A 16,090-nucleotide genomic window follows, 5' to 3' on the forward strand; every position below is an offset into this window, starting at 1 on the left:
ATTCTTCCAATTATAAAATTTGTTTTCAATATTTTTAAAATGCTGAAGCACTACACTGAATTTTCTCAGATCATGTGATTTTTAATATGACAAACAGGATAACCAGAATAAGGAAAAAAAAAAATCAAGCTTTTTAAGCTGCGCTTAATCTGAGGACCCCCCCCAAACAAAACTCACACATAACTATATTACAAGACAACCAGCATTTTAAAATGTACACTGGAATCACAATCAGAAGACTTACTTAAATCAAAGGTTTGGATTACATATGTGAGTAGCTTTACTTAGTAACTTCAAGTTCATCAACACAGTAATCCAAAAAGTCCTGGTTAAAAGTATATTCATACTACTAATCTTGTAGCTTATGTATTCAATCACTGAACAGGTGTTCATTACCTTCCTTCCTAGGAGAAAGGAAAGACTGACGATTTCCCCCATGGAACATTGACCCGAAACAGGCCTTCAGAGAGATGAAACACGATCTTCACTCAGAGGCCAGAAGACGCTTAAAACCTCCCAGCCATGGTGGCAGGGCCAGCCCTGAACAGCTGCAGGTCAGTGCCCTCAGTTCCGCAGAAGGAAGTCCCCGGGTCCCCACAACACCCCCCGGGATATCAGCAACAGCACATGACTCTGCTCCTTTGGGATTCAGCACCAAGGTGACTAGAAATACGAACATTTTTGAGGCGCCTGAGGCAGGCTCAGTTGGTTGAGCATCCGACCTCGGCTCAGGTCATGATCTCACAGTTCGTGAGTTCGAGCCCCGTGTCGGGCTCTGTGCTGACAGCTCGGAGCCTGGAGCCTGCTTTGGATTCTGTGTCTCCCTCTGTCTCTGCCCCTCCCTGCTCATGCTCTGTCTCTCTCCCAAAAATAAATGAGCATTAAAAAATTAAAAAACAATAAATATGAACATTTTCATGTAGCAGAGAAGGACCAGAGTATTGGAAGAAGGGAAGTTGCCACCTGAGTTCAGGTCTTCTTGTCTGACCTCACTGTACCACTCACTGGCCGCTTACCGTGAGCCAGTCACTGAGTGTCTCCGAGGCACAATTCCTCTATCTGTACAGTGGGGTTTTGTGAAGATTAAATCAAATAAACGTATATAGAAGAAGTCCGCAAACTGCCCGGCCCCATAAAGCACATGACTTTGCTTCTCTGAAGGGTCACCACAGGACAGCACCCTCTTTCTCGCCTCTTATGCATGCATTCTCCTGCCCTCTCCAACCACCTCCCGCTGCTCCCTTTCTCTTCCCCTCAAGACAAGTATCCTCAGAATCACCCAAATCCCATCACACAGAAACCTAAAACAGTGAAAGATGGTACATTCCATCCCTTCAACGTAGAATTTGATTTCCTCTTTGAACCTAGAAGAGTGTAAATGGCTTCAGATCCATTTTTCTTTTAAATTTCACAACAGCCCTGCCACGTAATTAAATTACCCCTATTTTACAATATAGAAAGCAAAACAAAACAAAACTGAAGCAGGCAGAGAAAAACGTGCCCAGTTTTCACCCAGCTAGGAGTAAGGGAACCAGAACAAGAAGCATGACAATTCCAGAGCCCACACTCTTAACCATGACCAAGAACCGTCTCTCACTTTAACAATAAAGTTATTTATAAGACGAAATATCCGTTTTTGTAAAGGGTGCCTTCCAACGTCCAGATAGCCAAACAACGCACAGTCACCATAAACACACCGCATCTTTTCCCCCATACACCTCCCCATCACCTCCTTTTCCTGACAACCTCTATCAGGACACAGACGGCAGGACGAGTGAAACCAACTCTCTGCCTAAGACAAGGTCCCACGGGTGGAGCAAATTTTCTTAAACTCCAGAAGAAAGTAGCTTCTCCAATGAGATCATCTCTGCCATCGTAGCAGTGAATTACTGGCAGGTGTGGTGAGATAGTACCAAACAGTCAATACATGAAAACGATAGTGACAAGGATAATAATACTGACACACAACACTTCTGCTTATTCACAACACTTTCCAGCTTATTGAGTGCTTCCATATACACTATCTCGTTATATTTGGATCGTCCAGCCACGAGGAAAGGAGAAGATGTGCGAATATCAGAAGGAAAAAGGCAGGTCAAGTGTCAGAATATCCAAGGAGAGAACGAGTGTCTTAAATTCCCAAATTTAAATTATTGACTCCATGGCCAAAAATGCGGTTTTGGAGCTTCTGAAGGGCCAAAGAAGAACACATCTGTTGTGATTCCAAAATAATTCTGAAATTCTTATTTCTTCTAAGAAAGGTAATAAAACAAAACAAAAACTTTATATGGTTCTTTATGCATTTTATATGATAAATACAACCCTAAAAATACGAATTTTACCTTATAGAAACATACTATGTGAATAGATTTGGAAGCTAAAATCATAGAAACATGTAGTTATAAAAGTATGATTGCATACATTTGCATTAACACCCTGTTTGCTCTCCTGAATTTTGATCTCCCATTTCTGCAATTACTACCACCCCTTGAAGGCAGCTACAAATGACTTACCTTTGCCTGACTCCCTCCAAGCCTAACACAGAACTTTGTACATAATAGGAACTCAACCATGCCATGGATTGGTTAATTAATGCAAATTAGGCTGGTAGCGCAGTACTATGAAATACGTGGTTTTAAAATATATATTGTTGGGGCACGTGGGTGGCTCAGTTGGTTAAGCATCCAACTTCGGCTCAGGTCCTGATCTCAAGGTTTGTGAGTTCGAGCCCCACGTCGGTCTTTGTGCTGACAGCTCAAAGCCTGGAGCCTGCTTCAGATTCTGTGTCTCCCTCTCTCTCTGCCCCTCCCCCACTCGTGCTCTGTCTCTCTCCCTCTCTTTCTCTCTCTCTCTCAAAATGAATAAAACATTTAAAATATATATGTGTATATATATATATATATATATATATATATATATAGTTGAAAGCTCACAGACAAGCAACCTTAAACTCAGCTGAAATGCAACTTCGAGCAAAAGTAAGCTGCAGATTTAATAGTACTGCAACAAAAATGCTCCTTTTGAATTTGACAGCTCCCAGTCATTCAGGCCCAGAGTAACACGCAGGGAGCAGTCCTCTAAAACTACTGTGGTATCTTCTGAATCACTGCCATTACCCGAGAAAACCCCAGGAAGTGGTTTGACTGAGTAGCTGGACCAGTGCGTAGGTATCAGCTGATGTCTCTCTCTCTCTCTCTCACACACACACACACAAGTCGGTAACAATGGGGACATTGTGAAACCAGGAATAACCTTCCCCTATCTTCAGTAGTTTGGGAAATCATTTCTAACCCAGTGAGTATATAACTTGGGAACAAGTCAAATGGTTAATTATTCACAGAGAGTTTAGTAATTAATCTGTTTTAGACCAAGTACTGTAGGACCTGAATAACATAAGGATGTCCGATGTCTGGAACAATGAGTCTGTGGGACCACTTCCAAAACGCCGTAATCTTTCCTAAACAGTTATGACCAACCAAAACAAAGCCCAAGTGCAGGCAGCTACCGGCAAAACCTAATCAGAATGGACGGTGATTTCATGAAACCTTTCAAACTCACTTTATTTTAAAATATAAATTGGTGCTGGCTTTTTTCTTTTCAGTAAATGATTAGTGACAATCACAGTACTACTTGGTGAAACATATTTAAATAGCATTCACATCTTTACCTGAAAATGAAAGGAAAAACCCCAAGTCACCCTACCTCACCAAAACTAAGGAAATACTGTGATTTATCAAAATACATAGATTTGGATTAAATGTTTACCCTTTTCCTGCAACTGAAGTGAGCCCTTTTATGGCCAGTTTTGAGGGTTAAAGTAAGATTTCATGCGGGACTGGGGTTCTTATTTCTTCCAAGAAAGATAACAAAACAAAACAGAGGCTTTATAAAAGTAGTTCTATGTGCATTTTTACATGATAAATAAAATCCTAAAAATACAAATTTCACCTTACGGAACATACTATGTGAATAGATTCAGAAGTTCACAAATTTCCCATTTGATGTCTTTCAACATATTGTTCCTATAGTTCCTAGCCTTTTTTGACGGAGGTACCTCTAATCCACTATTTCTCTATATTTCCAGTCTCCCCAACCCTAACCTCTGTAGATACTAATTCTCCACAGGATCTAATAAGGTCACACCAGCAGCTATAGGCACAACTTTTCCACCACCCATATTGGCAATATTCCCCTAACAGAAAGAATTTGTAATGCCAATCCTATAGCATTACACAGCTTCTTTACAGACACCATGCAGCTCAGACCATGGCAGGAGGCCACAGCACAGAAACACAGAACCAAGATTCACCTGCCTTCAGTCCTCAGCTGTGTGCCCAACACGTGCTCTCCCGGCTCTCCCATGCAAAACTACACCATCTTTTTGGGAAATCCTTTGCATTTATTCACTAGGGAAAAAAAGAAAAAAAATATTTTTTTTACCCCAAACAAGATATTTATAGAAGCAGACTTTTTTCTCATTTCCACTTTTCAAAAAAAAAATGGATGTCTTGAAAAAAGCTGTTCATGCAAAACAGCAAATTCTAGGATACACTGAGAATTAAGCCAGTCACTGGCATTCTTTAGAATGGCAATACTATTTACAAATAATTGATGTACACAATGATTACCATGAGCTGCTATGTGCCTTTAATGTTGTTAAACATAAAAAAAAAAAAAATACTGTATGTATATTTGATTGAATCATTTGAAAACAGATAATCCATGAATGGAATATACGGTTACTCTTCATTTTGGGCACAGATGTCCCAGCCACTCTGGATTAAGAGGAATTTACCATTTGTGTATACTGAATGAAGCATGATCGTACAGCATGAGGATCACACACTACGTGAAGAAACAAAGCTGTGATTGTTCTCAACACTAGCCCTTCCGATCGAGCCCATGACATTTTAAGAATAGCTTCTAAAAGGATGACAATAAATCAAGAATAGATGAGGTGCTCCCCAGCTCCTGATTTTTTTTAAGGTGACCAGTAATTCTTCCACTTGGGTAAGGAATGAGTAACATCCTTCTAAAACACTGACTTTTCAGGGATCTGACCAACAGTAAAAAAAGAAAACATATTTGCACCAATCCCTGAGCAGTTAGCATGACTTTTGCTTAGAACAGGAGGACATACTGTACTTAAATTTACCCACTACAAATGGTTCCCCTCCACTCAGCCATTGCTATTAAAAGAACCAAGCTGTTCTGAAGACAAGCAGGAAGAGGATATCCACAAAGTGTAGGTGGGATATTTTCATAGAGCTTCTCTAAATTCCAAGTACCTGAACAAACCGAACCAAATTAAAACCCCAACTCAAGCTTTAACCCCAGTTAATAATAAAAACAATGTCCACCTATTTCTCTTTTCAGTTCTATGAATATATTTTTATAAAAAACTATTTTAGGAAGACTGCTTACAAACGTTTGCAAAAAAACCATGTCATCCTGAGTCTGAATTTCTTTTTCTTTCTTTTTTTTTTCCGATTTTTTCCCGTAAAGTTCAGGCTTCATAAAGACACACCCAGTTGATTGCTTTTTAAAAATCTATTTTGTCCGTGTAAATTAGCAAAACTCTCCAAACATTTTTATTGTTCTGAAAGCAATGTTTTTTAAAGACACCATGCCCTTAGTGAGTTGTAAGGGATATACTGAGTAGGCCATATATGCTTGTACCATAATAGCTGCCATAGGGATTCAAGACTTATAACTATAAATCATAGCCTCATGCTTAGGAGCTAACCACCTAGTTTAGGCAAGACCTGTATACATAAAACAAGTACATCCCTCTCTGAGTGGGATAAAAAAAGAAGAAAAATCCTTAAAGAATCTGGTTAGCATGGAAGAGAAGGAAGGACACTCAGGAGAGAATAGAAGTAAGCCCTGAAGACCTGAAAAAATGGCCCATTCACAGGACATTAAGGAGGTCAGCTGGACTGATCAGAGGGCTAGAGGCTGATAAGATTTAAAGCTATCTAGGTGGGACAGGTTCAGAGGCCACCGGTCCTAACACCTTTGTTTTACAGATAAGGAAACTGGGCTCAAGGTAGTGAATGTATCAACAAATACTTTGGAGTACTATTTACTCTACCAAGCACTGAGATGCAAGGGTGAGTGACAAAATGTCATTGACCTCAGTGAGTCCATAGTGGGGACGGACAGACAAAAAAAAACAAAAGAAAACAAACAAACAAAAAAAAACCCATAAACAATTACATTGATTATTTCAGATTCTGGTAAGTTCTAGGAGGAAAATAATGTGATAAAAGGTAAACTGGGGATAGAGGGAAGAAACTGCTCAAACCTGGATCACAGCTGGCCTGGCTGAGACTTGGACAAGAAGAAGCCATACCCAAGAAGAGCATTCTATTGGGGCGCCTGGGTGGCGCAGTCGGCTAAGCGTCCGACTTCAGCTCAGGTCACGATCTCGCGGTCTGTGAGTTCGAGCCCCGCGTCAGGCTCTGGGCGGATGGCTCGGAGCCTGGAGCCTGTTTCCGATTCTGTGTCTCCCTCTCTCTCTGCCCCTCCCCCGTTCATGCTCTGTCTCTCTCTGTCCCAAAAATAAATAAAAAACGTTGAAAAAAAAAAATTAAAAAGAAGAGCATTCTAAACAGGAAAAACAGTAAGAGCAAAGACCAAGACAGGAACAACTTAGCAAGTTTAAGGAACAGCATGAAAGCCAATATGGTTGGAGCCTGACGGGGAAGGGGTGTGTGGAGGGGGTTATGCTGCAGGCCATGGTGAATAGCTTAGATGTTAGTCTAAGGGTAATGAAAATTTTTATCAGAAAATCTTTAGCAGCAGAATATATTATATAATTTATACTCCCTAGGCTACTCTGAGGAGGTCAGGGAAGCTAGTTAAGAGCTTTTGCAGCACATGAGGCCAGATGCTGGTAGCTTGAACTGAGGCTATGACAGAGGAAACAGTAAGGAGTCTCACTCAGCATTTATTTTGGAGACAGAGCCAAAGGACTTCCTGGGTGTTATGTGTGGCCAGAAGAAAAGAGACGGATTCTGGAACTTTGGCCTGACCAATGGGGAGAATGGTGGTTCTATTTATGGAAATGGGGAAAGTTAGGAGGGAGAGCAGAGCTGTAGCGGAGGGACACTGACAGTTCCCCTTTGACTATCATAACTTTGAGATCTTCATCAAACAGACAAGTGCACATACTGAGGAAGTATTGAAGTTGGGAACTCAGGAAAAAAGAATCCATTCATGGATATAAAACGAAAATTATTAGCATCTGCATGACATTTGAAACCATGTGATTATTGCTATCTTCTAGAAAGACAGTTTAGATAAAGAAGATAAAGGGATTGAGGACAGAGCCCTAGGGGACTATACCACTCAGGGGAATGCCAGCAAAGGAGACTGAGAAGAGGTAGTGAGTGACAGCAAAGCCTTACAACAAGGGTGTGCATGGAAGCTGGGAGAACCAAGCATTCCATTAAGCAAGGTGTGATGGTCAACTATTCCAAATGCTGTTAAGAGTTGAAAATATGAAGACACAGAAAGACCAGAGCCTTTGGCAAGATGTGTGGGAGGTGAGGAACTTGAGACATTAGTAGAGATTAAATGAATTTGAGGAGTGCTGATGAACTGTGATGTTTCCAGGCCAAGCAATCTGAAAGCAGGTCTCTGGATCCTACTTCCTGTGCTGTTTTTTGACTCTAATCTCATCTGTGGACAGTAAAGACCCCTTGAAGAATTGTGAGCAGGCAGGCGGGCTGCTGAAAGAGAGTTACTATAAATTTAATCTGATAGTGGTGTAGAGATCAATTCAAGGTGGAAGATACATGGTCTACAGCTCCAGGGTGATAAGAGCCTGCATTTACTAGGCCAAGAATGGAGATGAATGGGCCACAGAGCACCTCTAAAGAACACATAGCACCAGAGCAAGTTACGATGACTTTCAACCAAGTGCCACTGATATCAGAAGTCATTTAACAAGGTGGGAGAAAATAATGTGGCAAAATACAAAATGGTTAAGTACTTTGGAAAAATGCCATTACGACTTATGTTGCATGACATCCGCACTTTAAAAGATGGAGTAAAGATAACTACAAAAGTATTGACTTTCCATATTTCTGTTGATCTTTATCATATATTATGAGTAGGCTTCTTTTATTATCGCCAATACTTTGAATAAAATATGTTAGTCTTCCTAACCATCTTTCACCTTATAGTACAGTCCAACATGTGTATTAACAAGCTCATAAAGTACATATATGCCTAATTATTTTTCATCAAGAATGTCACTTGGGTGGGGGATGGGCCAAATGGGTGATGGGCACTAAGGAGGGCACTTGTTGGGATGAGCATTGGGTGTTGTATGTAAGTCATGAAGCACTAAATTCTCCTGAAACCAATACTATACTATATGTCAACTAACTTGAATTTAAACAAAATCTTAGAAAAAATACATAAAGTGCCATATACTTAACTTTGTTGGGAAAAAAAAAAAAAGAATGTCTCTTTATTCAATTTTTATTAACTGGCCACCTAATTGTAACTAGTCCCCATGAAAAATATAAGTTCACAATATAAATCAGTATTTCCAACAAATACTCTAATAAATAAAAGTAATTAATTATGTAGAAGGTAAATAACACATTAACAGTTCAAAATTAAAATCCCACTTCAGAAGATTTCCATTTAATATTATTTACAATTTATATATCTTACTCCCTCCCTAAAATGCTTTACTGCCAATGTCCAAGGTGTATCTCGTTCCAATATATTGTATATCATTACACCTTTGGTCCAATTAAAGAAAGTAAAGGGGAAAAATTCCAGAGATTGGCAGCTGGATCCTTCATACTCCTCTCCCATACCTTTACTGGCCTTTTAATTCCAACACAAAAGGCACTAGAAAAATAAAAAGGTGGACCCCAGCCTAGTGAGGATCTAAGCGATTGTCCCCAGGAGAAACACACCATTACAAGGGGATGGAAAACATTGAGGATTATAAAACACTATTTTTTCTTAAAAAAATTTTTTAACTGTTCCTCCTTAGCTTTTCTCAGGAGGAAGAAGCACCCCTTAATCATGGAAATCCAATTTAAAGGATGCAGGGTCACAATTTCCAAACAGATGCTGGGATTTTCTGTGCGTGTGCAGGTCAAAGAGCACCCCACAAGGCAATACAGCACTCTTGGAATACATAATTTAACTAACATGCATGCACATATTTCCTTCCTCAATCTTTATAGGAGTGGAGGCAATTCTTGATATCCTAGACAATTGTCAAGCATATTTTTTTTTATGTCACTTAAACTTGTGATGCAGTAAATTGTCTCCAAAAACTCTGTCAAACCCAAATCATATTGGCTTCAGTACAATGAGAAGACGATGCAAACAGAGTGTACTCTAAAATCACGCTAACAGACTAATTAATCAGCATTACTAACACATTTTCCAGATTTTAATATGTAGTTCAAAACACAGCTCCACATCCTTCTATATACAGTATTTTCCAGAACTATTCATTTCTAAATAGTAACAAAGCTATACCTTAATTAATATAACAAAAGGATGCATTTAAAAACTTTTTCTTAAGTTTTATTTATTTATTTGGAGAGAGAGGGAGAGAGCATGAGCAGGGGAGGGACAGAGAGAGGGAGAGAGAGAATCCCAAGCAGGCACTATGCTGTCAGCATGGAACCTGATGCAGGGCTCGAACTCACAAACCGTGAGATCATGACCTGGGCCCAAATCAAGAGTCAGACACTCAGTTGAGTGAGCCACCTCTGCACCCCGAGAATGCATTTGTAAACAAATTTTCAGACCATGAGTTCCTCCAGGTGAAAATACAAAGAATGCTTCAGAAGCTACACATTATTGGAGAGGACAGTTGAAGGAAGAAGAGATGGTCCCGGCAGTGGTCAAAAGCCATCCCATAATCCAATGCAAGGTCAGTGGCAACCCTCTCCAAGTTCCGTAGGAGATGAGCAGGCATTGAGAATGACATCAGGGAAGTACGAGAGTGTCGTCTGTACCTCCCCAGATGTCCTAGCGGGAGACAGACTTTTCCCTGTTTAAAGGAAAATCGGTCAGCAAATGTGTCTCAGTTGAGAGCTCTAGATGACAACTTTTGGACAATGACAGGACAGTGACTATCGGGACACCAAGAGGCCTCTCTGCAATGCTAGAACTAGAGGCACAACACCTCCTCATTCTAATTACAGAAATTAGAGGGGTAGGATGGACACGAGGTTCCACAGGCAAGGGGAAACCATGGTACGGTACAAAGCACCTTAAACTTGAACTCAAAAGACCTGACTTCTATTCCTGGCTGTGCCATTCATAAACTGTGTGGCCCCGGGCACGTTATTTAGTCTGTCTGATCCTTTATTATATGACTTATAAACGTAGGAAGAGAGCCGCATCTGCCCTGTCCACCCTACGGGTTTTGTAAGAATTCAGTGAGACTATGTATTTAGAAGCTCTTGGCAAATCATCAAGTCTCACGAAAATGGAGATTTCTCATTTTAGGCGGGAGCACATCCTTTAAACTGCAGGCGACGGGGAGCCAGGGGAGATTTTAGATCTTCACAGTAACTCATTAAAAATGGTATTTTAGGAAGATGAGGCTTGCAGTGGAATAAGGAATTAATTGATCACTGGTAGAGAAATCTGAGTCAGGAATACTGTCTAAAAGACTGTAGTAGACTAGGTGTGACATAGCAGAACCTTTCCAGGGTGGTTGAAACAGTCAGAAGGGGATTTTTTTTTTTTTTTTTTTTTTTGGATAAACGTGGATGTTGAGCATAAGGGATAAATATATCACAGATGACTGTTACATGAGCTACCATTAGAATCAGTCCAGGCACTCAGTCCTTCAGCCCTCCACTAACACCCCAAACTTAACCCCATTGCTCTGTTGGACCTTCTCTTGCTCTTCCATCTCAAACACAGACATCCACTTGCTAATGGCAGACCCCATTCTCAAAATGTTTTTCACTTCCTCACAGCTGCTGAGGAGGCTCTTTGCCCTCATGGTGACTTCTGGTCCCTTAATCTCAGGTCCCTTCCCAAGCCATCTGAACTTCAGCTGTTTTGGCAACCAGGGATCACAGAGTCAGACATTTCAGTAACACCCTCGCCAGCTTTCTACAATCTTTCCTCACAGCATCCCATCTGTCCTTCCCATGCTCCCCTTCCAAACAGGGCTCACCCCACAGGCTGCTTTCACTGTTTCCCTGGGTTACATGGCAATACCAGCAAAAACCCCTGAATTCCAATGAATTCTTTCAGGACAAGGACCATGTCTGTTCACTACTGTATCCACAGAAGCTAGCCCAGGGCCTGGCATCTAGAACATCCTCAATGAGTGAAATTGATAATATTTGGAAATCTTATAATCCATCTGTTCTGTTTCTTCACTTTTCTTGGCTTCCAACTACCTCCTCACTGTTCCTCTTTATCAGGTTCTATTTTTCTTCCTATCCCCCAAATAAAAGTATTTCTCAAGGTTCTAAACTCAGCTCTCTTACATTCCCCTTTTGTTCACCTTCAACAGAGACCAGTTCCCACCAACAAGCAGTAGAACATTGAGATATTTCCATTATTTTCACGAGGACCCAAATTCAACACTCCTGCTAAGGGTCCCATAACTTGAACTCTGCTCCAGGAGGGAAAGCTTTGCCAAAAAAAAAAAAAAAAAAAAAAAAGACTCCAATGAGAAGGAACAAAGGTCAGAAAGGAATTGGACCCTCCCAGTGGGGACAACTGAGCCTCAAATGGGATTGACAGGCAAGTCTTTGCCACCAGACACAGTCACCAACGTGTCCTACATTAATGACAAAGAAGCCTCTTTTCTCAGGAATCATTACTTTCCTTTAAAAGTCCAGGTTCTCTGAGGCCTGAGGGCTTTACACGTTTAAAGTCATTTGGTGCCCTTCTTCTAAGACAGTCTTTCACCTAAAAGAGAAAGGTCTGCTTCAGCACTTCATTACAAATGGGGAAAATGGACCCATGCCACTGAGACCCTAGTCCAAACCTGCCCCTTTAGCCTACACAGCTTTAACTCTGACTGGGTGTGCAGACAAAGTTCATCCTGTAGTTGGGCTCCATATTGATTCCTCCTACCCATCACTGACCCGACACAACTCAAAGCCACATTCGTAACCGCAGGCTCCTCAGAGTCCTATCTGGACAGAGCAGTTACATAAAATCAACTCTGTCTTTTCCCCAATGGTTTTGCCTTTCTTTTCTCTGTTACTGGGACCCTCATTCCTTGAGCCGCTGGAGCTCAAATCTCAGTAATCCTTGATGCCTCTAGTGCTCGGTTTGGATCAAGCATGGGACAGCGACCATCTTCACCCCATGCTAGACTCAAGTTTCCTGTGTTTTTATCTTATCCTTTATGGTTAAAAGAGGCATAGATACTTTCTCATGGTTGGTAATATATATTTCTGGTTTTTCTTAAACTTATTCCCTCAGGAGGAAGATAAATTATTTATTGGACTATGCTATGTGGTCTTATGAATACCTCTCAACTCATATAAAACTAACCCAAATAACAGAAGGAAACCATTTTCAATATGATCTGACCTAGTTCACACAGGAGTCGCGTTGTGATTTGACAGAAAATGAGGCACTTGTGGGCAATTAGTTATTTAAATATCTATAAATCTCCATGTCAAGAATTTTTAAATGGCCAGTAAAAAAATCTAAAAGTTTGCTAAGGGGGGAATTGTTTATATAAAATTCTGCAGCCAGTGTATTTGAGCAGATGAGTGTAGATAATTCCAGCAACCTGCCTGATACATCACAAGAATTCCCCCACACATGTGCTTGGAAGATATTCCCACCCATCCTTTAATTTTGAGGCGATGAGATAGCATCGTGTAACTTTAGTAAGTCAGAAAAATGCCTTTGATGAAAATTCTTGGACTTAAGTTCCATCATTTGTATTTAAAATAAAATGGCCTCTAAGGTCCTGCTTTCAGGATAGTTAGACCCACACGAGGTTCTTTCTTTCATAGAAAATATATCTTCTTCCAGACTATGTGAAAAGAGTAGAATAAATTATTTCCACTACAAATACATTTATCTAAATCTACTGTTGTCTACACAGTGCCTTTCGTCTGTCACTGAGCTCCCAGTCTCCTGTTCTATGAAAGCCCTTCCCTTTGCCCTTCCTACCACTCAACAGGAACTGGTACCCTGCTGACTCGAATGATGACATCTTGTAGAAATCTGAGCACCTCACGGTGGATCCATGCATCAGTCGCTGAGGGACGCTGCCAACCTCTGTCACCGGAAGATTAAGACAACACATTTAAAGCTGCAAACATTGCCCTAACTAATTAGCAGTTTTGTTTCCATTATCGGGGCTGCAGGAGGACTCAGCCTAGCATCACCAAGCACTCTCCTAACATCATACATATGAGGTTAGAGCCTTTCGGCTCCTCAGCCCCAACAAAGAATCTCCAGTGGGAGGTCTTGCCCTTTAGATGATGTAAAGACAATGTGTAGTTTCGAGTATAAAGCTCATTGGTTTATGAGGCTTCAGAATCTTCCTCTGTAAGTGATAACAGTAAGATATAAAACTTTTAAAAACTTGAACACTCATTGGGAAGAATTCATAAAACTAAGGAATCCTTCAATGCTATTAATATACCAGTTACATAGGTAAGAAGTGGAAGAATCATTTACCAAATGAAATATTTTTACATTCTCCCCAAATGAGCTTTATAAGTGGGTCATTCAATTGTTCTGACACTATCATTTAGGTATTATCCTAATTGTAGGTGAATTTGAGGGTTTCTTTTTTCCTCCTTCTATGTTCCTACTGAAGCAACATACCTACAAGAAGGTAAAATTAAGTGTCATTATCACCTGAGTGTTTTAGGTAGATTTGGTGTTTGCATCACCCTTGTAAGGCCTACAACATAATGAGAAACTTAGTTAAAAGGATAACATATTAACCAGGAAACTCTATCGGCTGCACTGACCAAAGTCATACACCAATCACTCACACTGCATTGGAACAGTCTGATTATCCATAAGCAATGAAAGTGTCTCCATAGAAACCAAGTATACAGTGGAATTCACTCGCGGTGAAGGATCTGCTTTAACAAAAAGACTTCAAGCCAAGATTTTGCTCTAACTCAGGTTTACACATCATCATACACTGATATCATTAGATATTACACCTTTGGAATGTCACAGTCCTGAAGATTACAAAAAGCTCTGCACATGGGGAGGGAGAGGGAGAAAAAAAAAAAAAAAAAAGGTTTGGAAGAAAAGATTTGCATATGTAGTTATAAAAATACCAAAGCAGATTCCATGCTAAGCGCTGCCAAAAAGAGAATAATTACCATTGCCCATCAGCATGCAGCCTTGAAATTATATTCTCTTCTCCCGGCAGAAGCAGTCATCAGATTATCAAAATGAGGTTATCCTGACTAAACTCAAACAGTTCTTGTACGGAATAAGCACAATGCAATCAACAGACAAGCAGCGATTTCCCTCCCACACAAACTATAATCTTTTGTGAAATATATTTTTAATGAAGGATGCATAGCCCTCCTACATGTTTGGTTCTGCTCTCACACTCCTCCACATAAAAGCATACATACATTTTAAAGAGAAGAAGAAGAATTTTATAGCTTCTAATAACATCCCCTACAATGTAGGGCAAAAAAGGAACGCTAGCATCTGAACCCCCAAATGTATCTTTCTCATATAATGTTACTCTTACAAAAATAAAGCAAGTTACCAATGGCTCCTAGTATGCTGAAATAAGCACAAACAATGGATCTCACCGAAATTTTAATGATTTCTTTCTAATTAGATGCATTATGAAGGCTTAATTCATTCAACTACTAATGACTCAAAACCCATGAAATCGAATTTTAATCTTTCACCGATTTCATATTATAAATTGAGTCATACTGCTTATTCAAAAAGCAAGTTTTTGAAAGGTTTTTTTTTTTTTTTTCCCTAGGTGAGGTTTATAGTTTTCTTTTTCCTTCAATCAGCTAAATTTTAAATGTCTAACATATTGGACTGGAGAGCTGGATAGATTTTTACCATTAGGATAGCTAGTTGGAAATGAGGCCAGAAAAGTAATTATGTATGCCCACGCCCACTCAATGGAATTGTAAGAGGCAAAAAAGATACAGATAAAAATCTCTCCACTAGAGCTTATTTACCCCACGCAGCACCTGTTCCAGGGCACTAGGCTCTGGGATATATTTTTGAATTCGGTTCCTAGGAGGCAAGCCATTAAGAAATTAGTTACAGTGACAAGTAACCTTGATAATCTGTTACATCAAGGGGCTATGCCTTCCTTCTGGGAGGGGGGCAGGGGGCGTTGGTTAAAGCCAAATCAATAAATGTTATTTTTCCATAAAGAAATAATCTTAAAAGATCAGAAAACCAATTTTGCCTAAATGCTTAAATGATGTAATTGCTTTACTCTAATAGGAGTGTTTTAATTTTGTCTAATTGTCATTTAAAAAGCAAAATCATCACTGAAAAGACAGCCTGCAACACACTGGCAAAGCAGAGTTTGTTTGACTCACAGGTGTACCTCGGCCCATCAGCATAGAACCTGGTCTGTTTTAACTTAGCCAGAGGTCAAGAACTACTGCAAACAAAGCAACATCAAGGGAAGACAGAGAGGAAGAGGCAAAAAAAAAAAAAAAAAAAAAAAAGGAGAGAGAGAGAAAAGAGGAAGAAAAGTTAGAGATGAGAAGACAGGACTTGGAAAAAAAAAGTTTAGGAGATGGATTTGCACATCGGAAGCGAATGGAGCTGCTGAAATGCTGGTTACTCAATCTCCATAGCCAGTTCAGGAGCCCCATGCTCACAGGTGTACAAAAGACATGGGGAATGAAAATCCATTTCCACACGTGTCCGCCAATGCCCGGTTCTACTCCGCAAAGCATGTGGATGTGAGGCGCAGGCTAACTTTCAGAATCACCTCCAAACATATCTAGATGAAAGACAACACGGATTCCTGCTTATCACTACGAATGCTGGCACACCTTTCAATTCAAAGCCTCTGTTCTACACAGGATCATAATAGTCCAGGCTCCCGTGGATAAAACCTGGCTAGCTGATCTGAAAA

General features: G+C 40.2%; 1 protein-coding gene across 6 annotated transcripts in view; it reads right to left on the bottom strand.

Annotated features, from left to right (window-relative positions):
- HIVEP2 (HIVEP zinc finger 2) overlaps positions 1 to 16,090 on the bottom strand; it is a 207,168-nt gene that overhangs the window by 121,324 nt on the left and 69,754 nt on the right. For 2 of the 6 annotated variants that reach the window (XM_049654473.1, XM_049654470.1), the window contains one exon: positions 4,310 to 4,406. The exons of the other annotated variants lie outside the window; for them this stretch is intronic. The gene's annotated coding sequence lies outside the window, so the exon portion shown is untranslated. The remainder of the gene's footprint in view (positions 1 to 4,309; positions 4,407 to 16,090) is intronic. 6 annotated transcript variants of the gene reach the window in all.

Source organism: Panthera uncia, assembly GCF_023721935.1.
Source record: "Panthera uncia isolate 11264 chromosome B2 unlocalized genomic scaffold, Puncia_PCG_1.0 HiC_scaffold_24, whole genome shotgun sequence".
NCBI classification, from domain to species: domain Eukaryota; kingdom Metazoa; phylum Chordata; class Mammalia; order Carnivora; family Felidae; genus Panthera; species Panthera uncia.